This window comes from Pinus tabuliformis, chromosome 4_2, assembly GCF_031772625.1.
Source record: "Pinus tabuliformis cultivar Carrire ecotype Pingquan chromosome 4_2, CPIR1, whole genome shotgun sequence".
Lineage (NCBI taxonomy): Eukaryota > Viridiplantae > Streptophyta > Pinopsida > Pinales > Pinaceae > Pinus > Pinus tabuliformis.
In genome coordinates, this window is record NC_142304.1 from 839105466 (window position 1) to 839130526 (window position 25061).

Here is a 25061-nt window from a genome sequence, read left to right on the forward strand (position 1 = left end):
ATGAACTCTATATATTTCATTATGTTTGGACAACTGCATTAGATTTTCATACTAAGAATTTTATGGCTAATCAATATCAAATAAATTGAAAAAATAAATAAAAAATATTAATAGAATATTAGATAGTGCTTTTGCCACAACGATGAAAATAAAAAACGGAAACATATTAATGAAAACATGGAGTTTCAAATCTAGAAGGGGGTACAATATGTGCACACCTAGGTAGACTTTAGGTGTAAAATTCTTGCATGAAGGAGGGTCAATTGTCCCACAAACAAGGGGGTGTCATACACCAATTTGGTGTTTATCTTGTCGTAACCTTAAAATTAGACTACTATTTTTTTGTTAAGCTTGGCAGGACCCTTCATTTTCTATTTATAAATGATAAATTTACACCACATATGTATGCTAGGTGGCTTAAACTTGCCCATTGGGAAACCAAGTCTGTTGGCCACCTATCCTCGTTATAGGTCATTCAAAAACGATAAAGTTTCAATCTTTCTAACGAAACTAAGTATGTATCTATTTCCTGACAAGACACTATATGTCTATCTATCCTTAAACATGCATAATGTAAAGTAAATTCTACCCGCATATAAAAGCAAAAAGAAACCAAGTTAACTAACTATCCCTGCTGCTCTTCCAATGCTGATTCCACGGTTGTCGGATCCTTGATAGTTTCCCCATGCATCTCTGTCAATTCAATAATGCATGGGATGTGCCTTTGAATTCTGTCCAGTGGGATGTCCTACTTTTGGAGTTGGAATTGGATTCGCTGCAAATCCCATTTGTAGTTGGGCATGTCTTGGAGGGATAGAACCATCCCCACCGAGATTTGTTCCATGGCCTTACCCAACAGGATTTTTATAGGCTAGTAGAGGTATAAGTTCTGTTTGAATTGGGTTATTCTTCCTCTGGTATTCCCAAGGTACAAGACTATGTCTTCCACTTCTCTATCTCCTCCTCTGTCTCACTGCTCTACTTGATTACTTCCTCTCATTTTTCCAACAAATTACAGATTCCTTCGTCCGTTCCCTCCTAGTATGTCGCGGTGGCTTCACTAATGAGATGCTCAACTGACTTCCTTCGTCTTCATGGTTCCAACGTGCTCGGATCGTTGGCCTTTGCAAGCTCCCTCCCTCGTCTTCTGCAACCCCTTCCTCTTGCTAGCCGAGCCATCTCCGTAGTGTTCAAAACTTGTTCACACGAAAGAGGTGTTAACCTCTATCTTTGGTGCATTTTACTATCTTGCTTGGAGTTCTTATTACCGACATTCTCACTATTCCTTATCTTAACCCAATTAAGCTCAGAACAGGGGCTAGGTTGGGTGACAGCCCACTCATAAGATGAGGCCAGTTTCCTTATCCTTTCAAGCTTTGCTGTCCTCCCTCTATGGTACCTCACATACCTTGTATGGTTGGCGGTCCCCTTCCTCGGCCATGCAAGTATCCCCATGTCGTGATATACCATCTTGTTCCCCTCTGCCCAGTAAGCCAGCGCTGCTCCTCTGCTGTTGTCATACCCTTCCTCCCCCCCATGATTCCTAGTAGGTTCCTCTGCCCGACCCCTACTCCCAATTCCCCAAGTCTTTCTGGGGTTGCCTCCACTGCTCCACCCACTAGCCCAACAATTTTATTGCTCTTTGCTACCCTTAGCCTCTATTGTCAAGTTTTCATCTACCCATCCCAAGTACCTGGCCTCTCCCCGTACGCCCCAAGTAAAGCTCGAGGACTCAATGCTACCCTCAAGAAGGGCCTCATAACCACTCGCCAAATCAATTCCTGTCTGCCTCAAAGCTAAAACACAAAGCCATACTACCGTCGCGCAATGCCTTCGCCATTTTCGCCAACATTGTCCCAATTTTCCCTTCCTAAGTTTCTCCCACTGCCCCCAGCAAAAATCAAACCATGTCGACATTGAAAGGGAGGCGCAGGGCCAGGATACATACTCGTTTTCGCTCTAAGGATGTTGTCGTTGATGTTGGCGCCGTCCTGCTCTGGGCCTTCCTGCTTTGATGCTCCAACTCCAAATTCCGCAAACAATAATACAATTCACCCTCACCTGTCTTTCCTTAACAGCTATATCTCTCACCTCATCCTTGTCGTGCCTGCCACCTTTCCCACCACCCTTCCATGTAGTTATGTGAAGGGCCACTGCACCCATTGCCTTGAGCGTGTAGGGGGTAGTGGGGCGTACTTTTCCTTTTCTCTTCATAATTGTCTACAATCCCTGCCATCCTCTGGCACACACCCCGATCGGGGTAAAATTAGACTACTATTATTCCTACCACTATAGAAAAAATAACATATGATAAATTGTTATAAGAAGAGATTTTAGGATAAACACAACCATAAACATGACTCTAAACAAAGACAAAGTTAATGAATTTCCTTTCAAAAAAGCATTCACGATTTTTTAAATAAACAAAACAAAATTTTGTTTTACATATTCTTTAATAGAATTTAAATAAACTCAAAATGATGAGTTTCATAAGGTCTATGGACTATGCTATCCCTATGTGGTTATTTCCAAAATGTATTAAAAAATTCAATGTGCCACATAAAATAATCAGGACCTAAATCTACATACTTGAGGATATTCGTTATCCAGGAACAAAACCTGCTTACATAGTATAAAATCATTCATATAATGTTCTTTATTTATAAATATCATTAAAAATAAGGTAGATGAGAGCATTTCAAATCTCTTAAACTTCCTTTAATAATGGGGATAAATGTTTATACAATTTTGCACTTTCATCCATTTTATCATATTTATTTAGTCTTCAATCACTTGTAACTTTATTATTATTATTATTATATAGGAGAAAAAGTGGTTTTAGAGTCATCAACTCAAGAGATTTATTATTTCTTAGGCCCAATCCACCTCTGAACTTGAAACTATAACCTCCACATTGGTGTTAGAATAGTGTCCAAAGTGTTGTAAAGCTTAGAATCCATGTTTTATGCTCCAATTAGAGTAAGTGGGGTCCCATATTAAAAGTATTGCATATGATTTATTTTAGTATATCATTATATGGAGCATGATTCTATGTTTCACATGTGCATTATGGACACTTTATTTACCAGACATATTTTTTCAATTTTGAGAACTTCTAAAATGCATTTTATAGTGGATGGATTACATTACAAAATTGGTTTAAATATGTATTTATGTTGTCATATGTAAGGCTAAATGGGATTGGTTAAAAACCTTGATCATATGTAGTATAACACAAGGAATGGAATATGGTTCGAAGCTTATGATAACTCTTATGTTTAATGTGAATTACACTAGTTAATGTAATGTATTCAAATAATGTGTTTTGTATTTACAACTCGCTGAGATGTCTTAACTCCGGATCTATGAAGCACCGAGAGGGATCAAATATTTGGAGGTGTAAACCTCACTTTTAAAATAAAAATAAAATATTCTTTAAATTTAAAAATAATGTCGACTATAATAATAATAATAAGAACATATATACATATTATGTAAGTTTTACTTAAAAGTATTGTAAAACATATTCCCACTCTAAGTTCTTTCTTTATTGATTGTTGATATTACAACACAATAAAAAGAAAATGGTGAAAATGTCTATTAGTTTTTGTTATTACAACCCAATACCAAGGAGATATGGTAAAATATTTCACTCTCACCCTTAGTTATAAATAAAATATTTTCATCTTTATACCAAATAAGATATTTTTATATGAATTTTTAGATTGCTTTTAAAGTAATTAAAACAAAAAAACAAATAAGTTGATATTTTTTTGTCATTTAACAAATGGCTTAACATTTTTCCACATTTAAGAGTTATTGCCTTGGGCACCCAAAGTATGGTTATCATACCATTGGAAAATAGCATTTTCTAATATGTCATCATCATATAAAACTTTCAAAACCAAAGCAACTTCCTTGATTGCATCTGCACTGGCATGCTTGCAAAAAGCATCAATTGCATTCAACAAAAACAATTAGGAATCTTCATTATGAAGAGCTTTGGACAAGTAAATATTTCTCTTTGCAACCTCCTTGGAAAATCCTTTCCTAACACCTTTTTAAGGCCCTCAAACAATACAATCATCACTTCTTGAGGAGAACCACTAAGAGATTGTATGTACTCCGCCAACTGATTAGGAGACTTTCTCCTTTGAAGAAAATCATTAAAATCAACAAGAAGCTTAGTGTGAATGCTTATCCCTTTAACTGTCTTCAAGTTTTTCTCATCAACATCACTCTCTTCCTCCTTATCATCACTCTCTAGCATAAGTTCTGTGGATTTCTTACCATTCTCAGTAGTAGGCTTGCTCTCAGGCTCAACCATTGTGTTCTTTGAAACGGTCTTCCCTACAACCTTCATATCAGTACGTTGCTTTGTACCTTTTTCATGTATAATTAACATCACCATTTCACTGGTAGCAAGAGTCAGTTGCTCCTTGATCCTCTTCTTAGTAGCCTCAATAGAGGTGTCAGTCTGCCATTCCACTCCATCATCATCTTCCTCATCATGGTCATCCTGTCTCCCTTATTTTATATATATATATATATATATATATATATATATATATATATATATATATAAAGCATAAGTTTTGTTAAATTTAATTTTAAACTATATGATTTTTTTTATTTACTTAAAGCGCAAAGATTCCAATTATCTAGCACTATATAATCCAAAAGGGAAAAAGCTTATTTAAAAAAAATAAAATTGTTTTTTAAAATATTTATATGAATATAAAACTAAAAAATAAACAATATTTATTTATATACAAATTATAATTATAATTAAATACTTTAATATTATTGATTTAAAAAATCATTGAATTTTTAAAATTTATTAAAAATAAATAAAATTAAGAATGCTATTTCCATTATTTTATAAATATTTATTTTAATTAAAAATATGAAATTTATATTTATTTAAAAAAATACTGTTCAATATTAATTAAAAATTATTATTATTACGAAAAACTAAATATTTTTAAAATTTTCAAAAGTCAAAATTATATTATATAATAATAATTTGAAAAAATATTACATAATTAATAAAAAGTATTTTATTTTATTTCTATGTTTCTCTATCACTATCATCTTCATTTGTAATTAGATAACTTCTAGGTTTAATATGGATTATATAATTTATCTCTAAAGTTGAGGTTTGTTTTCCTTTGTTGCTATGTTTGTTATGAGATAGGCCATTTTCAATGTGTAAGTTCCTAAGTTATGATTTCCCTATCTTAGGATGTCCCATCTCATTTTATGTTTGACTCGCTTATTTTGTAGTGTGTATTGTAATTGTAGTTTTTCATCATTTATTAAGGTTATTGGCCATGTGGATGATTTGATCTTCATTTTTTCCCAGTTAGGGATTATTGTCAATCTAGTAAGGGATTATTCTAATATTCAATAATGAATTCATTGCATTGGGCCCTATAGTGTTGACGTATGTCTTTCAGATTAGGGATAGATTGTAGAATTAGTCTTTGCTACTGTATGTCTTCCCATGAGGGTGTTGTGCTTCCATCCATGACATCTCAGAAATTGCATTGTTATACTAAGTTCCACCAAAGTAGCATGTTGTATCCCAGAGCAACATCTATAACTTACTCATCAATTAAAGCAATTTTACCACCAATGGTAATGAATAAGTTAGATGTATAGTCCTAGAAGTTTGGCAGGACTCATATCAAAGGATCTCAATGTACATTTGTGATGTAAGCCGAATAGAAGAGCATGCTTTCTTATAATTTATAAAGTGTTGATGACATGATCCAAGAAAAATTCCTAATAGTAATTATGACTTAGAAGCCAGAAAATGAGGGATACATGGTTGAACATTACTTAAATAAAATGGCATTAACTTCGAACGTGAAAGGTGAATACCTTCAATAGCATTCAACAGGTCCTTATGTCTTGAAGGTCATGCTTACATTGCCATTAATTGATATACAATACAAGGATATTGCACCAAATATGTAATGATATTGTAGTCTTGAAAATCCTTAGCATGAGGATTATTTGTCATTCATCCTAAAGAATATTTGAGAAAAAATGATGCAATTTTTTCAAGCGGCTTAGGTGTATAAAGTAGAATGTGATAAATTGTCACATGGAAGCATAGTCTCCTTACCAATATGAGACTCAATATTAGGTGTCTAATAATGACTTTTATGCATTTGGAGATTTGACACATTAGCAACCATCAAAATGTTATAACAGGAGGGGTCACTTGGTTGGGAGAACTCTAAAGAGGTCAAAGATTTAGATGCTTCACCTTGATTAGCAAGAAATTATGTCAAGGGAAAGGGCATCTTAAAAATGTAGGTTGTTGTGGGTTAATTTATTTTGATATTTCATTGCTTAGTTTATAGTTCATGAGATTAGGACACTCATAAGCTTGATAATCATCCCCACAAAGAGAAAGTATGTTTACATTTACCATAGGGGCTACACTCAAGGAACCCCTGACATATCACACACATTCATGGCATATTAAAAAATGCCCTTAATTTGACTACATATTGAAAAACACCTCTAAAAATCACATTATTTAACCCCTTATTAATACGAACGCAATAAACCTTCCCAATCTAAAAAGCCCTTAATTTCACTAGATATTATAGGTATCCATTTTTTCATTAACATTTTTTATACCCCTTTATATTTTTTCATTGACTTTGAGCTCCATTTTTTATACCTACCAATATAAAAATCCTTTACCCCGGGATATACGCCCTAATATAATATGTCATTTTTTCCTCATATATATCCCCTAATATGAATGCACATGGTATCGAATTGCTCCCCCAGTGAAGCTCCCATGACATTTACATCCTTGTTTGGTTCTATTCAGCCTTGGTTAACATTATTTTTTCCACCATAATTGTTTTCATTCCACCCTTGTAAGTGGTTTTTATTCTCTTTCCTATTAGTTTACTTCTTCCCTTAATTATGGCCCTTGTTACTTGTTTGCTAGGTCAATTTTTGACTAGGTTGGGAAGGTCAAAGTTAAACTAAATTAGCATTGGATGAATGTAAGGCATTGGTAGATGCTCCCTAATTAGGAGTAGAAGCAGTTGGAGAACATAGGGGAAAAGGAAGAATTGAAGTATATGATTGATAGATTCTGTATGAAAGCATTTGGCCCTCTATAAGAACTAGGAACTCTAGCAAAGGGGGGAGAATAAATTTGTTACATCCATAACTGGTAGACTAACAAGACCATCAATTGCATATGATTATCCTAGATTTGGTGTGGGAACACCACCTAGATAGGTAACAATATTTGTAATAAAAGAAATATATTTATTGAGCTCTAAAATAGCTTCTTTCTCACTAACAATTCATTGTATGGCAACATCTTCATAGATTAAACAAAAAAAGGATTAACGAGCCAATATAAGAGAATATCATGAGACAAGGGGTTCATAACAAAGCACTTTTTATGTTGCCAACCATGAATGTGATTAATGATGTGGGTAAATTTCATTTTCTTGAAAGCAACGAGGGTCTCGATCCTAGCTTCTAAAACAATAAGTAGAAGTGTTTCAAAGGTTATGTAACTAAAACAAAAAAGGTAGTATAAGAACCATATGTAAGGTTAATGTATCATGTTGGTGTTATTTCCATAAAAGTATAATGGAAAAGATTAAACTTAACATTTTCATTCATAATACTATTTAAAGAGCAACATAAATGAAACATATTGACAATTGTCAAAAATATTTTTTAGAGATTTTCCCAAACTTACAAACATTCCTAGGTAACCTAATAGGTATAATAGACAAAGATGCATCATATTAAGAGGATAATTATTTAATTATAACAACTTCATAAAATTAAGTCTAACCATAAATAGAGATCTTATTTCCTCTCTTAGAAGATAAAAAGGTGGCGGGGATAACCTCCCTCTTGTAATCCTCTTTAAAAAGACGTAAAGTATTCAAATGTTGAAAATTTAGTAAAGTGAAAATTATTTATCATTATAATAGAATGGAGAATAGAACTTAAATACAAAGGGTAACATTCTATTCCACAACCGCTTGAGAGATAAATATAAACATTAAAGATAGCTCTTAAACATTAAATATACCATTAGAATTGTGTAGAAAGAAGCTTAATTTTACCTTTATTAGAGCTCCAGTAATGTGCCTTGATACAAGAGTTTAATCTTCTATTTTTTAAGGTTAAGGTTTTAAGGTGTTACTTCTTCATTTTGTTTTACTCATGCGAAATGATATATTTTGATTTGATAAAAAACTAATGACACTAAATTTTAAATATATTTTATTAAATGATTTTATATAAACTATTAAGAATATCAAATTATACATAATATTAATATTAAAGCTAAAATAATTTAATTACAACGCCAGGCATGCATTTTTTTTTATAGAGAAACTCCATGCCCATGCCATTTGTGTTGTCGCCATTGATTTAGTGTTACACGATTGAGTTATCATCTGTCTCTTGATAATGATGATTGTAGCCCTAACGGTCTCACGAGTAAATTGTAAATTGTGTGTTGTCTATGTTTATTTTATGACATGAAACCATCCTAATTATTTCTTCCATTCTCAAAACGCAAATGCAATCATTCTTCATCTTGAACGTCTCGCAACTCTGGTCAATTCGATTATTGGTGAATTAATATCGTCGACTAAGTTAGTGATATTTTCTTCAGACAATATTGTCGCCATTTCCGCGGATTGAACCTCTGCCATGTTGGAATTTTCTGATAAATTCCATAACAGACAGACAAAAATCGCACTCTGTTTTTACACAGAAAAACAGAAAATCGCTTGCTGGAAACGGTGTTTCAGCAACACAGTTTTTTTTCAGTTGCTGAAACAGGTGTTTGTTTCAGCAACGCTGATCGTCGTGTTTCAGCAACGTAAACTTTTGACGTCAAGTAATTTTTGAGTTACGAGGTGTTTCAGCAACGGTGACGGTGTAACAGAAACAAGAAAAATTTACTTATATTTATCAAAATAAACTAAGTGTTACAGATTTGTCTTCCTCATACTGAGGGAATTTCAAAACTTCTATTGCTGAACATCTACTTCAGAAATTCACTAAGGAACGATTCTATTCCACACAGATGAACATAAAAAACAAATTACATTCAAATTTCTGCACTGCTGTGCATTTCACTGTTCTGAAATTATTCTTCTTCCTCTTCACGCTGCTGCGTGCTCTCCTCTGTTCTGTGTGATTCTTCAGCTGCTGCTGCTGCTTCTAACATTAAAACAGAACTGTTGTGCGGTATTTATATGCTGAAAGATATTTGATTAAAACAATAAAATATTACAAAATATCTTCTAATGTTTATCTCAGAATTTATTGCAGCAAGGCGGTGATGCCTTTATCAAAAACAAGTCGGCTGTCTGCAGGGGAAATCAACTCAAACTTTAATGCATATTAATGTCCAAAAATATCAAAGGCGACTTGACTGCACCGAACACCTTTAACATTTACTGCAAATCAGATTCCTGTGCAGCTGTTCATTGTTGCAGTTGGAATTAAATTCCAACACTCCCCCTTAATTTCAACTGCTGCATACCCAGACATTTTCTGAAATGATCAAAACCTTTCTTTGCTAATGGTTTTGTCAAGATGTCTGCAAGCTGATCCTCTGTTCTACAGTGCTGCAAAACGATCTCACCATTGTTAACCAATTCACGTATGAAGTGATATTTGGTGTCTATGTGCTTTGTTCTTTTATGAAAAACAGAGTTTTTAGACAATGCTATTGCTGAGCTATTGTCACAGTAAATGGTTGTGCCATTTTCTTGTTCATGACACAAATCTTTGAGAACTCTTCTCAGCCATACTGCTTGGCATGCTGCTGCTGTTGCTGCCACATATTCTGCCTCTGCTGTTGACAAAGCCACAACTGGTTGCTTCTTGGAAGCCCATGAGATGGCTCTCGATCCCATATGAAACACATATCCCGATGTGCTTTTCCTATCATCAACACTTAGAATTCTCTTGGCTGCCTGCCAATGAGTCTCTTTCGGTCTTTCCATAAATCTGGAGATTAAACTCACAGCGTGCATAATGTCCGGCCTAGTTGCAGTCAAGTACATAAGGCTGCCAACTATGCTCTTGTACAGTTTTGGATCAAAATATTTGCTGCTGTCTTCTTTGGTTAATTTCAGCCCCACTACTGTTGGAGTCACAACAGCCTTGCTGTTCTGCATGTTAAATCTCTTCAAAACAGCTTCTACATATTTATCTTGAGAAATGAAAACACCATTTTCACTTTGGTCTACTTCAATTCCAAGAAAATATCTTAAGAAGCCCAAGTCAGTCATTTCAAATTCACTTTTCATGACTGCTTTAAAATCAGCAATGAGAGAAGCATCATTGCTTGTAAAAATCAGATCATCTACATATAAAACAACAATAATAATCTTACCGTCATTCTATTTTATGTAGAGTGTGGGTTCACCATCACACTTAGCAAACCCATTCTCAATCAGATAAGCATCAATTCTGTTGTACCATGCTCTTGGAGCTTGCTTCAGCCCATAAAGAGCCTTCTTCAGTTTACAAACTTTATGCTCTTGTCCTTCAACTTCATAGCCCGGAGGTTGATCAACATAAACCTCTTCTTTTAACACTCCATTCAGGAATGCAGATTTAACATCCATCTGATAAATCTTCCATTTGTGTTGTGCTGCAATAGACAACACTGTTCTGACTGTTTCCATCCTTGCTACTGGTGCAAAGGTTTCATCATAGTCTCTGCCTTGTTGCTGCTTGTAGCCTTTCACAACAAGCCTTGCTTTGTGCCTGTCAATCTTACCTTCAGCATTACTTTTGGTCTTATAGACCCACTTAACTCCAATGGCATCCTTGCCTTCAGGGAGGTCCACTAACTCCCATGTTTTACTCTTCTCAATTGCACCAATTTCTTCATTCATTGCTTCAATCCATTTATCTTCATTTACAGCATCTTCAAAATGGATTGGGTCATCAATATGACAATACAAAGCAAATAATGAATTCAGACCGGTATTGTTACTTACCTCTCCTTGCTCATAAATCTCATTCAGATTTCTGAATCTTGGTCTTCTTGGTGTGCTTGGAGTTCCATCCGAACTTGAGGGTGTATTTGATCCCTGTGGTGTTTCAGCAGTAGCTGTTTGTGGTGTAACAACAACTGTTCTTCCTTGACTTCTCAAGGCTGTTCGGATTCCAGCTTGTGGTGTGGTTTGTTGTACTTGCTGTGGTGTAGGAGGAGCCACCAAGGAAGGATTATTTGCTGCTGTCCCTTCCTCTTCTTCTTCATGAGACACTATTGTCTTCACATTCACTGTTTTTTCAAAGCTTCCATCCCAAGCTTCATCTTCAATGAACTGCACATCTCTGCTTACTATTAACTTCTTGGTGGATGGATTATAGAGTTTGTATGCTTTTGACTCATCACAATAGCCAATAAAGACACACTTCTCCCCCTTACTATCAAGCTTTTTCCTTAGCTGATCTGGTACATGTGCATATGCCACACAACCGAATACTCTCATGTGAGTGACAGTTTGCTTTTGACCACTCCATGCTTCTTCTGGTATTCTGTTCATGACAGCTTTAGTTGGGCATCTATTCAAGATGTAAACTGCGCAAGTAACAGCTTCTGCCCAATACTCATACGGCAAGTGTTTTACCTTCAACATACTTTTGACCATGTCAAGAATGGTCCTATTCTTTCTTTCAGCAACACCGTTTTGCTGAGGTGTATACCTTGCTGTGAACTGCTTTTGTATGCCATTCTCTCTGCAAAAACGCAGAAATTCTTGGGAGATGTACTCTCCTCCTCTATCTGTTCTGAGCACTTTGATATAATGCCCACTCTGCTTTTCAACAAGAGTTTTGAAGTGGCGGAATTTCTCAAACACTTCACTCTTCTGTTTCAGCATATACACCCATGTCTTTCTGGTGTAATCATCAATAAAAGTTAAAACATATCTATTTCCAGCAAATGATGGTATTTGCATCGGTCCACACACATCAGAGTGAACAATTTCCAAGGGTGCTTTTGCCCTTATACTCTTTCCTGCTGGAAAGCTTTCTTTATGTTGCTTGCCCAAGATGCAGCCTTCACAAAGGCTGTCCGGTTTCTCAATCAACGGCAATCCCTTTACCATGCCTTTTCTGTGCAACAAATTCAGGCCTCCGAAATTGAGATGTCCAAATCTCAAATGCCACAACCAATTCACATCTTTCACCTGTTCTTGAAAGACTTCTTGTGTTACAGCCGCAATAGTTCTGCCTTCCTTCAAATCTGCCCTGAGTTTGAGAGGAAACATTCTATTGCTGGTCATCTGCACCTGTGCAATGATCTTCTTACTTGGAGGTATGTCTCTAATAGTACACAAATCATCTTTGAAGAACACGTTGTAACCTTTGTTCATGAGCTGTCCAATGCTCAAAAGATTACATTTCAGACCAGGTACATAGTATACAGCTTGCACAGTCATCTGTTCTCCATTTTTTGCTCGGATATTGACACTGCCCTTACCCTTGACAGTTATCTTATCATCAGTCCCTGTTGTTACCTCAGATTTCACATTTTCATCCAGATTGGCAAACATTGCAATATTTCCAGTCATGTGATTACTACAACCTGAGTCTAAGAACCAAAAATCATCTTGTTTGTCTTGTGCTATGTTACATGTTAACAGCACATTCTTTGGGTTCTTATCTTCTTCATTTGCAAAATTAACATTCTGCCTATTGTTCATGTCATTTTGTTTTTTCTTGCATTCATTGGCATAGTGCCCAAATTTTTTACAATAATGACATTGGACTTGGGATTTGTCATACCTTTGTCCATGAGCTTGCTGTTTGCTTGAACCTTCAGCTTGGTTCTGATTGCAACTACTTCCGCTTGTGCTAGCTGGATAATTTCTGCCTCTGTTTTGGCTTCTTCCACGACCTCTGTAATTTGCTCTGCCTCCACCTCTTCTTTGGCCAAAAGACATCTGAGTCTTGAATGCTTGCTCAAAAGAGGAATCTGTTCCTCTACTCAGTCTATGTTCATGAGACAACAGAGAAGCACTCAGCTCATCTACCGTGTACTGTGAGAGATCTTTTGTTTCTTCTATTGCCACCACAATAGATTCAAACCTTGAGGGTAAACATCTCAAGATTTTCTCTACAACCCTTCTATCTTCAAGAATCTCACCATGAGATCTTATCTGGGTTATCAAGCCAATAACCTGGGTGAAGAATGAATCTATTGTATCAGATTCCTTCATGCTGAGATTTTCAAAGTCTCTCCTCAACATCTGCAACTTTGCAGTCTTCACCTTCTCCATGCCTTGGTAGGCAGTTTGGAGAATATCCCATGCCTCCTTAGATTTTGTTGCTGTTGCAATCCGTGGAAAAACACTTTCATGTACTGATTGGAAGAGGAAAAAGAGGGCTTTGGCATCCTTCTTCTTGTCACTCTTCAACTGGTCTCTTTCTGCTGCTGTCAAAGCAGCCAACGCTGTTGCATCTGCAGGTTCAGCATACCCTGTTTCAACCAGCTCCCATAGTCCTTGAGAAGCAAACAATGCTTTCATTGTTATGGACCAATAACTGTGATTTTTCCCATTAAACTGAGGTAGTTGGGGATTTGTCAAACCTGTTCCAGCATCTGCCATCTTAACCTGTACTGGTAAAGAAAAGATACTGACTGTATTTTGAAAAACAAGCAAAAACTTTCTCTGCTGGAAAAATCTGCTCAACAAACTTCTTACAGCTCCTACAGTGAAAAACAATCTCTGTTTTTGACTCACTGAGTGCCTAGACTAGCTCTGATACCATGTTGGAATTTTCTGATAAATTCCATAACAGACAGACAAAAATCGCACTCTGTTTTTACACAGAAAAACAGAAAATCGCTTGCTGGAAACGGTGTTTCAGCAACACAGTTTTTTTTCAGTTGCTGAAACAGGTGTTTCAGCAACGCTGATCGTCGTGTTTCAGCAACGTAAACTTTTGACGTCAAGTAATTTTTGAGTTACGAGGTGTTTCAGCAACGGTGACGGTGTAACAGAAACAGGAAAAATTTACTTGTATTTATCAAAATAAACTAACTGTTACAGATTTGTCTTCCTCATACTGAGGGAATTTCAAAACTTCTATTGCTGAACATCTACTTCAGAAATTCACTAAGGAACGATTCTATTCCACACAGATGAACATAAAAAACAAATTACATTCAAATTTCTGCACTGCTGTGCATTTCACTGTTCTGAAATTATTCTTCTTCCTCTTCACGCTGCTGCGTGCTCTCCTCTGTTCTGTGTGATTCTTCAGCTGCTGCTGCTGCTTCTAACATTAAAACAGAACTGCTGCACGGTATTTATATGCTGAAAGATATTTGATTAAAACAATAAAATATTACAAAATATCTTCTAATGTTTATCTCAGAATTTATTGCAGCAAGGCAGTGATGCCTTTATCAAAAACAAGTCAGCTGTCTGCAGGGGAAATCAACTCCAACTTTAATGCATATTAATGTCCAGAAATATCAAAGGCGACTTGGCTGCACCGAACACCTTTAACATTTACTGCAAATCAGATTCCTGTGCAGCTGTTCATTGTTGCAGTTGGAATTAAATTCCAACATGCCAACGGGCTCAAGCAGGCTTGCAATGCGTTCTAGGCCGCAGCCAGGGCGTTTGCTTTACTGAGGGACAATATCTCCTTGAAGCCTTTTGTAGGGCAGTCTACCTTGGACTTCTCTGTCGAATGTGCCAATATGCTCTAGAGGCTCAAGCTTGTGTAGGCTCAGGAGTGCTTCTCGAGGAGCTTACCTGTGATGGCAAGCCCAATTCCCTTTGTTTTAAGGTCGCTGGGCAGGTTAATTATTTTTGTGGCTGAATTTTTTTATGCAAGAATTCGAAAATTCTTTCCTCAAACAAGAAGTATTGAATTTCTCAAGAACAAGTTGCTTGAGTATTGAATTTATCAAGGACCTCTTTCTTGCAAAGGGGCCCTCGCTGGACTCGTAGGCAGTGGTTTCTGTCATGAATGAAGCAAGAAGCTACAGGAAACTCGATGCTCGTTTCTCAGAGGTCTTGATTTTGATGGATACGTTGACTACTCTCAGAGAGTTCACGATACTGTTTTTTTTTTTTTTATTGCACAGGCGGTTACTTCAAATCCTTATTCAAAGTTTTAGTTTGGCTCCATGGCTCGTACCGAGAAGAAACTCGTAAGTCCATTGGAAGAAAGGCTCCCAGGAAGTAACTCGCTACCAAGGTTAGTGATTATCTCCATTTGGGTTCAACTTTACTTATTTTTACAAAGGCTGGTAGGGCTTTTGCTCTTGAACTTTAGGGTTTCGAGCTATAGATGTTAGGGTTTTTAATGTTTCAGGTTGCTTGTAAGTCTGCTCCCACCATCGGTGGTGTGAAGAAGCCACACAGATATCGTCCTAGAATTGTTGCTCTTCTGTAAGTGGATTTGTCGGTTATGGGAGATCGTGATATTTGTCACTAGTATAATTTATTTTTAAATGATTTTAATCATTGATAAATTTGGGGTCCTCAAATAGATTTAAATATCCTCTGAAATTTTCACAATGGGTTTTCTATAATTGTGTATTTTTTTCTGCAAGTCTATTTCTGGAAATAATATAATCTTTTGGGTGGATTGTAGGGAAATTAAATAATAGAAGAAAAGTACCAAGCTTCTTATCTGAAAGACGCTTAGGATTTCAATCAATAGATGTTAGGGTTTTAACAATAGGGATTTTAATGTTTCAGGCTGCTTGTAAGCATGCTCCCACCACCAGAAACCGCACAAATATCGTCTTGAGATTGTTGCTGTTCGTTAATCTTTGGTAATATGAAATTAAACCATGGTGACTGTATAGTATTTATTCATGCTTACTTAGGTAATCTCTGCCTAAGAGCTACAAGTTGACAATAATGCAATGATCTGTTAGTTTACGAGTGACCATTGCAAAGAGTAGATTTCTTGCAGGTGTAACATAGGCCTGAACAATATCATAATATGTGTTCAGCGAGGTCTGTCTTACAATATATCAAGTGTTTTAATCTGAAATTACTATTGTGACCTTCATTTGTTTCTCAACAGGCATCCATTTTATGATAAGAGGCTTGGACAGGAGGTTAATGGCGATGCCCTTGGAGAGGTATGGTTTGATTTATAATTTTGTTATTATCGTGATCAATATATCTTTATCCTTTTGCAACTGTCTTCTGTTTGGGAAAGTTTGTAACTAGTTGTAATATGTTGTGTCATCACCTTCCAGAAGTTCAAGGGATATGTCTTCAAAATTATGGGAGGACGTGATTATTAAGATTTTCCAATGAAACAAGGAATTCTTACTCCAGGTCGTGTACGCATGTTATTGCATAGAGGTAAAATGCTAATGTTCATAATTCTATCTTTGTATGATATGTTCGCGTATAGTTTCATACAAGCAATTTGGTAGATTATTCAGATCAATATTTCTTCTCTTTCTCCAGGCACCCGCTTCTTCCGTGAGTATGGAAGGCGTAAGGGTGAGAGGATACGAAAGTCCGTTAGGGGATGCATTGTTAACCCTGATCTTTATGTGTTGAACCTAGTCATTGTTAAAAAGGGTAACTATTGAATTTGTTTATTTTAATGATGGGGAGATGTTGCAATTCCTGATCCCTTATTTTACTTGCATGAATTGGTGGACCTTCTGTCTTTAGGAGAAATTGATCGCCAAGGATGCAGTGAACTAAGAGGGCATCCAAAATCAGAAAATTGTTCAATCTTTTCAAAGAGGATGATGTTAGAAAATATGTCAACACATACTGTCAGAATTTTCAGTCTAAATCAGGTCTACAATCTTACCTTAGGTTGGCATTGATTTCTCCCAATTTGATTTGCTTTGTGCAGTTATTTTTCATGAACATCACCTTCTATATTGAATAAGAGCATCTTAATAACAGTAAGTCATCTAAGAATTTATTATCTCTTATTGTTCTATTTTCATGTAAGACACGAAGCAGAGCTCCAGAGATTCAGAGGCTTGTAACACCATTGACTCTGCAAAGGAAGCATGCTAGAATTGCGTAAAGGACAAGAGTGAGGCAGTTGAATATCAAAAGCTCCTTGCTTCACGGTTGAAAGAGCTGTGTGATCACAAGAGTGGGAGTCTAGAAAAAAAGAGTGTCATGTGTATCAATTGCATCAAAACCATCAGTTGCTTAGTATTATGTGTTATTACCTATTTATGCGAGGTGAACTCGCTTTGCATGGCATTGTACTGACTGCAATTTTAAAATGGGGAAGCAATGATTTGTTATTGAGTATTGTTTGAGAATATATAGCCTTGGTATATTTTGATGAAGGTTTAAACTAGACTTTGAATATATGTTAGAAACTGTAATTCAAAAGCATTTTTTTGCAGCTTTGGACAAAAGTAAAGTACTTTTTTAATTCAAGTGATTTTATTTAATGATTCTAGTTCTTTCTATGGTTGGAACAAGTAGGATTATATATATTGTATAAGTAGGATTATATATATTGTAGTTGAGGTTCCTTTTGGCTAGTTCATTCTCTAAAAGCCTTGTTTTTCTGTAATCTCAACAATTGTGTGTTATGGATTGTAGCCATCCTGATATTTATGCTGCACCATGCCTTTATGCTTCCCTATACACATCATGATAATTATTTTCTATAGTTTGACATTGTGTGATGTATTTATTATAAATTGAATGCACAAGATTTATTGGTAATTTGGCCAAGTTTATTATTTTTGTTTTTGTCCCCTTATGATATAAGGAGATCATAGGGGAAACTCAAGTAAGTGGTAATATTCCTCAAAATATTTTCTTATATACTTGGTTTAATTGGAAAATGTATATAATTGGAAAAAGCAAGGAGTACTTAATGGAAACAAATCTTGGCTTGTACGTTAAAGGCACAACTCTGAACTTAAAACGCCCTTAATTGTAAGGGTTGGCTTTAATGGGTACTTTATTACATCCTTATGCCCTATTATTAAGGTGTTGTGAATTATTATAGAAAGTATGCATATGGGTTTAGTTAATTTAGTGGGTACCTTATTATGCCTTTATGCCTTATTATTAAGGTGTTGTGAATTATTATAGAAAGTATGAATATGGGTTTAATTAATTATATGGTTGCCTTATAATGATTTTTATTCAGAACCACATATTCATTCATTCCAAAAAGTAGGAACAATATTTGAATGCATCTTAGTTTAGTTTATGAATATTACACTTGATTGGTTTAATTAATTGGTTTCTTATCACATGGTGATGTTTGCTTAGACACCATTTGTTCATTCATTCCAAATAGGAATGTGATTTTGCATATTAGTGTTACTCACCTTGTTTCATTCCAAATAGGAATGTAACGTTGAATGCATATTAGTGTTAGCTCACCTTGTTCAACCATTAAATGATCTTAAATTCTTGATCAAATGGTTATGTTAATTTTCTTTTTAATAGGTGACCTTGGGGGCGTTAATTGGGATGGCTAGAAAATTTGTTTGAAAGGACCTTATTGTGAAGAGAAATGGGTGATAGTGATGTTTTATACCTTAAACCCATAACAAATTCTAGTGCACGGCTAGAGAAGCCAACATAACTAGAAGTATTTCATTGGATAGTCATTTGTGAATCTGTAAAAAAAATCTTTTGTTGATTCTGATCAAATCTGGGATAGAATATTGTTAGATTCGATAATAGTTCCTATTAATTTTCTTTGTATCGAGGACGATAGAGGAAACAAGAAACAATGATCCATGGGGACCGAAGACTCGTAGAATGGTTGTGATCTCTCGTCTTGCCTATGAAGAGTATGATTACTTTAGAATTTGCAACATTTTGTATAAGGTACTTTTTGTATTCTAAATATATATTACTTCAAAACTTTGTTCATCATAAATCATAAATTTAAAATGCAGACTTAAACTTGCAAATAGAATTGAACAGATTGGAAAGTAATATAATCCATGACAAAACAACATTAATGGAGCATAATCACAAGTTATGAACACTTACATTTCTAGGAAATATCTTCTAACTAATTGTGAAAAAGTCATAGGCTCAACAACTCTCATTGTAATAAAGGCTAGCCCTTAAGCTAAACTATGAATCCAAAAAGGTGATTTACCTATGGTTGACTTTAACTCTCTTCACATTGTACAATTGCTCTATTAACAATCATTTTGCCACCTACAACATCCCCAATACATAACACTCTTCCCCATTAGTTTGTAATCCAAGGAATGGAATAAGTTTCACCAATTAATAATCCATTAGGCTAATCTACTTCCCTTGAAGGCTCCAACATACGATGACCAACAATTTTCATTGTTGGAGCTCCAAAGATTTTGACTTGTAGATAACTTTCACATTGATTAGAAATTATCATTACAAATACTCTTCATTACATTCATAGTTTGTTGTGTCCTCAAACAAATATACTCTATATACTATCTATACTAACCCTAGGTTATAAAAAACCAATTTCTTTATCCAACAATTCTTCAAACCTAAAATTTATTTTCAAATAAAATAATTCATATTTATATATTCAATTAACACATAACATATTACATCTTTTTTCTTCTATGCTAGACTTTCTACTCTTTCTTATGCTACTACCTCACCACATTTCCTTTGCAATATGTGGTGCAATTACTAGTCTTAAACATCTTTTTTCTTCTATGCTAGACTTTCTACTCTTTCTTATGCTACTACCTCACCACATTTCCTTTGCAACATGTGGTGCAATTACTAGTCTTAAACATCTAGATTAAGTGCCACTTTACCATGGAAATTCTTAACACCCAAATAGATTTTGTGACAATGCCGTGCCTTATTAATACGACATACCCAATATGACTAGCCTTCACATAGCATTCTTTATTATTAATTAATTTGACATAAATTAATTAAAAGAGCATAATTAAATTTGAGATAAATCTTAACCTTTGATATGTAAATGCTACTATGAATATTATGAGGTTGAATTAAAATTATGGAAGGTTTCTTCAGAAAAATAAACATACTTATAGAGATAATTATATAAAATATTTGAAAAAAATATTTTAATATCTTAAATAAAATATTTGAATTCCCATACTAACAAATATATTTTATTTTCAATTTCATATATGTTAATATATTTGAAATTGATCATAAATTAAATATTTCAATACTTATTGGAATAGATGTAAAAATAAAAAAAAAATATAATTCAATTCGTTTTTAATATGAAATAGGAAATAAATATTTAAAAAATATATCAATGTTAATTTCAATAAAATATTTCTATATAAATATTAAATAAAATACTTCCCTATAAATTATTCATATAATATTGTTATAAGAAAAGATAACCATAACAGTTTTATTTAAATAGAGATATTAAATGTATTCGCAATCGTCCCGTGCAGTAGAGTAGTTGATACTATAATAATGGGTACTGCTCGTAGCGGAGGTAACAGAGGACAGGCCAATTAACCTGAGCACCGATGGCATTATGGCAATCGTGCAGTAACGTGTCGGAGAGTTCAGTAACGCAGGTGGTGCAGTCGGTTTCCTGCGCACTGCAGAATGCTTACCCGTAGATGGGGGCTGAATTTGGAGTTGTTACCTCCGTCTTGTAGCTGTTACTGTGGGAGGCCAAACCCTGTTGCAGTCGTGAGAACAGGGTTGGGATAGCCAGTCCGAAAGGACTTCCCGCTGGGACTGTCTGCCGGTTACATTCGACCACTACTCTCTGCGCGCCAACAACTACATTCTGGAAAGTACGCATCGGGACGACATTTCAGTATTCCAGTGCGGACGACATTTTAGTATTATGAAATGGTAACTATTTTCTAATATCATTATTTTCTTAATATCATTTTAACTGAATGTAATTAGATGAGTATTTCAATAAGAGTGGTAGATGAATTCCCTGTGCTGAAATTTCTAAGAAAAATTTGAGGTGAAATTTTGATTTGTATTATTTAAAATATTTTTTTGACTATATATGGATTCAGCAACATTAAAAATCTTAAAGGCACTTCTATTGTGCAACATTTACCCATCAATCTTGTGATTTCAATGAACTCCGGTCAGATTTTAGAGAAACTAAACTGGAAAAATATACTGGAAATCCACTTTTCAAAAAATCGCACTAAAGACAACCCCATACCCCATTTTAATAGAGTTAAAGGTAATAGAATTTTATATTTTAAAAAATAAAAATAATTATTGAAATATATTTCAATTGTATTATGAAACTGATATTTTTAATTATTTTTTTTAATATGATTTTTGTTTAATTGGATGTTTTTTTATTTTATTTTATATGATAATTATTTTTTTAATAGAGTTTTTATTTGTTTGGAGTAGAATTTAGCATTATAAAATAGATGTATTTTATTTTGTATAGGTAATTATTTTCTTTCATATCGTCTTATTTAATTGGACTAAATTTTAGTATTATGAATTGGATGTATTTCATTTTGTTTGGGCAACTTGATTGGATTGGATTTTAGTATTATGAATTGGAAGTAGTTCTTTTTGTTTGGGATATTGGATTGGATTTTAGAATTATGAATTGGAAGTAGTTCGCCTTGTTTGGGAAATTGAACTAGATTTTAGTATTATGAATTAGATGTATTTCATATTGATTGGGCAACTCTATTAAATTTTAGTAATTTTTTTTTTGGTAAGTAAGCACCCACAGGGGATTTGAACCAGTGACCTATCGCAAGGAGTGCCTTAACAGTGCACCCATTCACGGTCAATCCAAAGCCCTGTGGGCCTATTAGATTTTAGTATTATGAATTGTATGCATTTCATTTTGTTTGTAGTAGATTTTAGTATACTCTATATATTTCATTTTGTTTGGACAATTGCATTAGATTTTCATACTAAGAATTTTGTGGCTAATCAATATAAAATAAATTGAAAAAATAAATAAAAAGTATTAGTAGAATATTATATAGTGCTTTTGCCACAACGATGAAAAGAAAAAAAGGAAACATATTAATGAAAACATGGAGTTTCAAATCTAGAAGGGGGTACATATGTGCACACCTAGGTAGACTTTAGGTGTAAAATTCTTGCATGAAGGAGGGTCAGTTGTCCCACAAACAAGGGGGTGTCATACACCAATTTGGTGTTTATCTCGTTGTAACCTTAAAATTAGACTACTATTTTTTTTGTTAAGCTTGGCAGGACCCTTCATTTTCTATTTATAAACAACAAATTTACACCACATATGTATGCTAGGTGGCCTCAACTTGCCCATTGGGAAACCAAGTCTGTTGGCCACCTATCCTTATTATAGGCCATCCAAAAACATTTTCAATCTTTCTGACCTAGCTATGTATGTCTCTATTTCCTGATAAGACACTATATGTCTATCTATCTGTAAACATGCATAATGTAAAATAAATGCTACCTGCATATAAAAAAAAAAGAAACCAGGTTAACTAACTATCCCTGCTGCTCTTTCGATGTCGATTCCACTGTTGTCGGACCCTTGATAGTTTCCCCATGCATCTTTGTCAATTCAATGATGCATGGGATGTGCCTTTCAATTCTGTCTAGTCATATGTCCTGCTTGTGGAGTTGGATTTGGATTCACCACAAATCCCATTTGTAGTTGGGCATGTCTTGGAGGGATAGAGACATCCCCACCAAGATTTGTTCCATGGCCTTCCCCAACAGGTTTTTCATAAGCCAATAGAGGTATAAGGTCTGTTTGAATTGGGTTATCCTTCCTCTGGTATTCCCAAGGTCCGGCACTAATGTCCTCCAGTTCTCTATCTCCTCCTCTGTCTCATTGCTTTGCTTGATTTCTTCCTCCCATTCTTCCAAAAAATTACGGATTCCTTTGTCTGTTCCCTCTGAGTATGTCATGGCGGCTTCACTAATGAGATGCTCGAGTGACTTCCTTCCTCTTTGTGTTTCCGGCATGCTCAGATCTTTAGCCTTTGCAGGCTCCCTCCCTCGTCTTCTGCGACCCCTTCCTCTTACTGGCTAAGCCATCTCCGCACTGTTCAAAACTTGTTCACACGAAAGAGGTGTTAACCTTTGTCTCTGGTGCTTTTTACTATCTTTCTTGGAGTTACCGACATTCTCACTATTCCTTATCTTAACCCAATCAAGCTCAGAACGAGGGCCAGATTGGGTGACACCCGAGTCATAAGATGAGGCCAGACTCCTTATCCTTTCAATATTTTCTCTCTTCCCTCTCCAGTACCTCACAGACCTTGTATGGTTGGTAGTCACCTTCCTCGGCCATGAAAGTATCCTTGTGCCTTGATATACCATGTCGTTCCCCTTTGCCCAGTAAGCCAGCGCCGCTCCTCTGCCCTTGTCATACCCTTCCTCCCCCCCATGAGTCCTAGTCAGTTTCTTTACACGACCGCTACTCCAATTCCCCAGGTCTTGCCGGGGTTGTCTCCACTGCTCCAACCCCCAGCCCAACAACTTGACTGCTCTTTGCTACCCTTAGCCTCTACTATTAGGTTTTCATCTACCCATCCCTAGTATCCGACCTCTCCTTGTCTTCCCCAAGTAAAGCTTGGGGTCTCAATTCTACCCTCAGGAAGGGCCTCACAACCACTGGCCAGATCAATTCCTGACTGCCTCAAAGCTAAAACCCAGAGCCATACTACCATCGTGCGATGCCTTTGCCATTTTTCCCAGCATTGTCACCAATTTCCCTTCCCAAGTTTCTCCCATTCCCCCCAAAAAAAATCAAACCATGTCGACATTGCAAGGGAGGCACAGGGCCAGGATACATGCCTGTTTTCACTCCAAGGATGTTGCCGTTGGTGTCATTGTCTTCCTGCTCCGATGCTTCAACTCCAAAATCCACAAACCATAATACAATTCACCCTCACCTGTCTTGCCTTAACTGCTATACCTCTCACCTCATCACTATCGCGCCTGCCACCTTTCCCACCACCCTTGCATGTACTCATGCGAAGGGCCACCTCACCCATTTCCTTGAGCGTGTGGGGGCTGGTGGGGCGTACTTTGCCTTTACTCTTCATAACTATCTGCAATCCCTACCATCCTTCGGCACACACCCTGATCGAGGTAAAATTAAACTACTATTATTCCTACTACTATAGAAAATATAACATATGAGATATTGTTATAAGAAGAGATCTTAGGATAAACACAACCATAAACATGACTCTAAACAAAGACAAAGTTAATGACTTTCCTTTCAAAAAAAACATTCGCGATTTTTTAAATAAACAAAACAAAATTTTGTTTTACATATTCTTTGATAGCATTTAAATAAACTCAAAATGATGAGTTTCATAAGTTCTATGGACTATGCCATGCCTATGTCATTATTGCCAAAATGTATTAAAAAATTTAATGTACCACATAAAATAATCAAGACCTAAATCTACATACTCGAGGATATTCCTTATCCATCTATCGGGAACAAACCTACATACATAGTATAAAATAATTCATATAATGTTCTATTTTTATAAATATCATTAAAAAAAGGTAGATGAAAGCATTTCAAATCTCTCAAAATTCCTTTAATAATGGGGATAAATGTTTACACAATTTTGCTCTTTCATCCATTCTATCATATTTATTTAATCCTCAATCACTTGTAACTTTATGACTTTATTATTATTATTATAATAAATAGGAGAAAAGTTGGTTTTAGAGCCATCAATTCAAGAGAGTTATTATTTCTTAGGCCCAATCCACCTCTGAACTTGAAACTATGACCTCCATATTGGCGTTAGAAAAGTGTCCAAAGTGTTGTAAAGCTTAGTATCCATGTTTTATGCTCCAACTAGAGTAGGTGGGATCCGATAGTAAAATTATTGCATATGATTTATTTTAGTATATCATTATATGGCACATGGTTCTATGTTTCACATGCGCATTATGGACACTTTATTTACCAGACAATTTTTTCAATTTTGAGAACTTCTAAAATGCATTTGATAGTGGATGGACACTTTATTTACGAGACATATTTTTTCAATTTTGAGAACTTCTAAAATGCATTTTATAGTGGATGGCTTATATTACAAA

General features: G+C 35.2%; 2 pseudogenes; one reads left to right on the plus strand and one right to left on the minus strand.

Moving 5' to 3' along the window:
- Positions 1 to 3776: 3776 nt before the first annotated feature.
- On the minus strand, positions 3777 to 4411 carry LOC149172286 (putative eukaryotic translation initiation factor 5-2; annotated as a pseudogene).
- A 10779-nt stretch (positions 4412 to 15190) lies between these two features.
- On the plus strand, positions 15191 to 17273 carry LOC149172287 (small ribosomal subunit protein eS6-like; annotated as a pseudogene).
- Positions 17274 to 25061: the final 7788 nt, after the last annotated feature.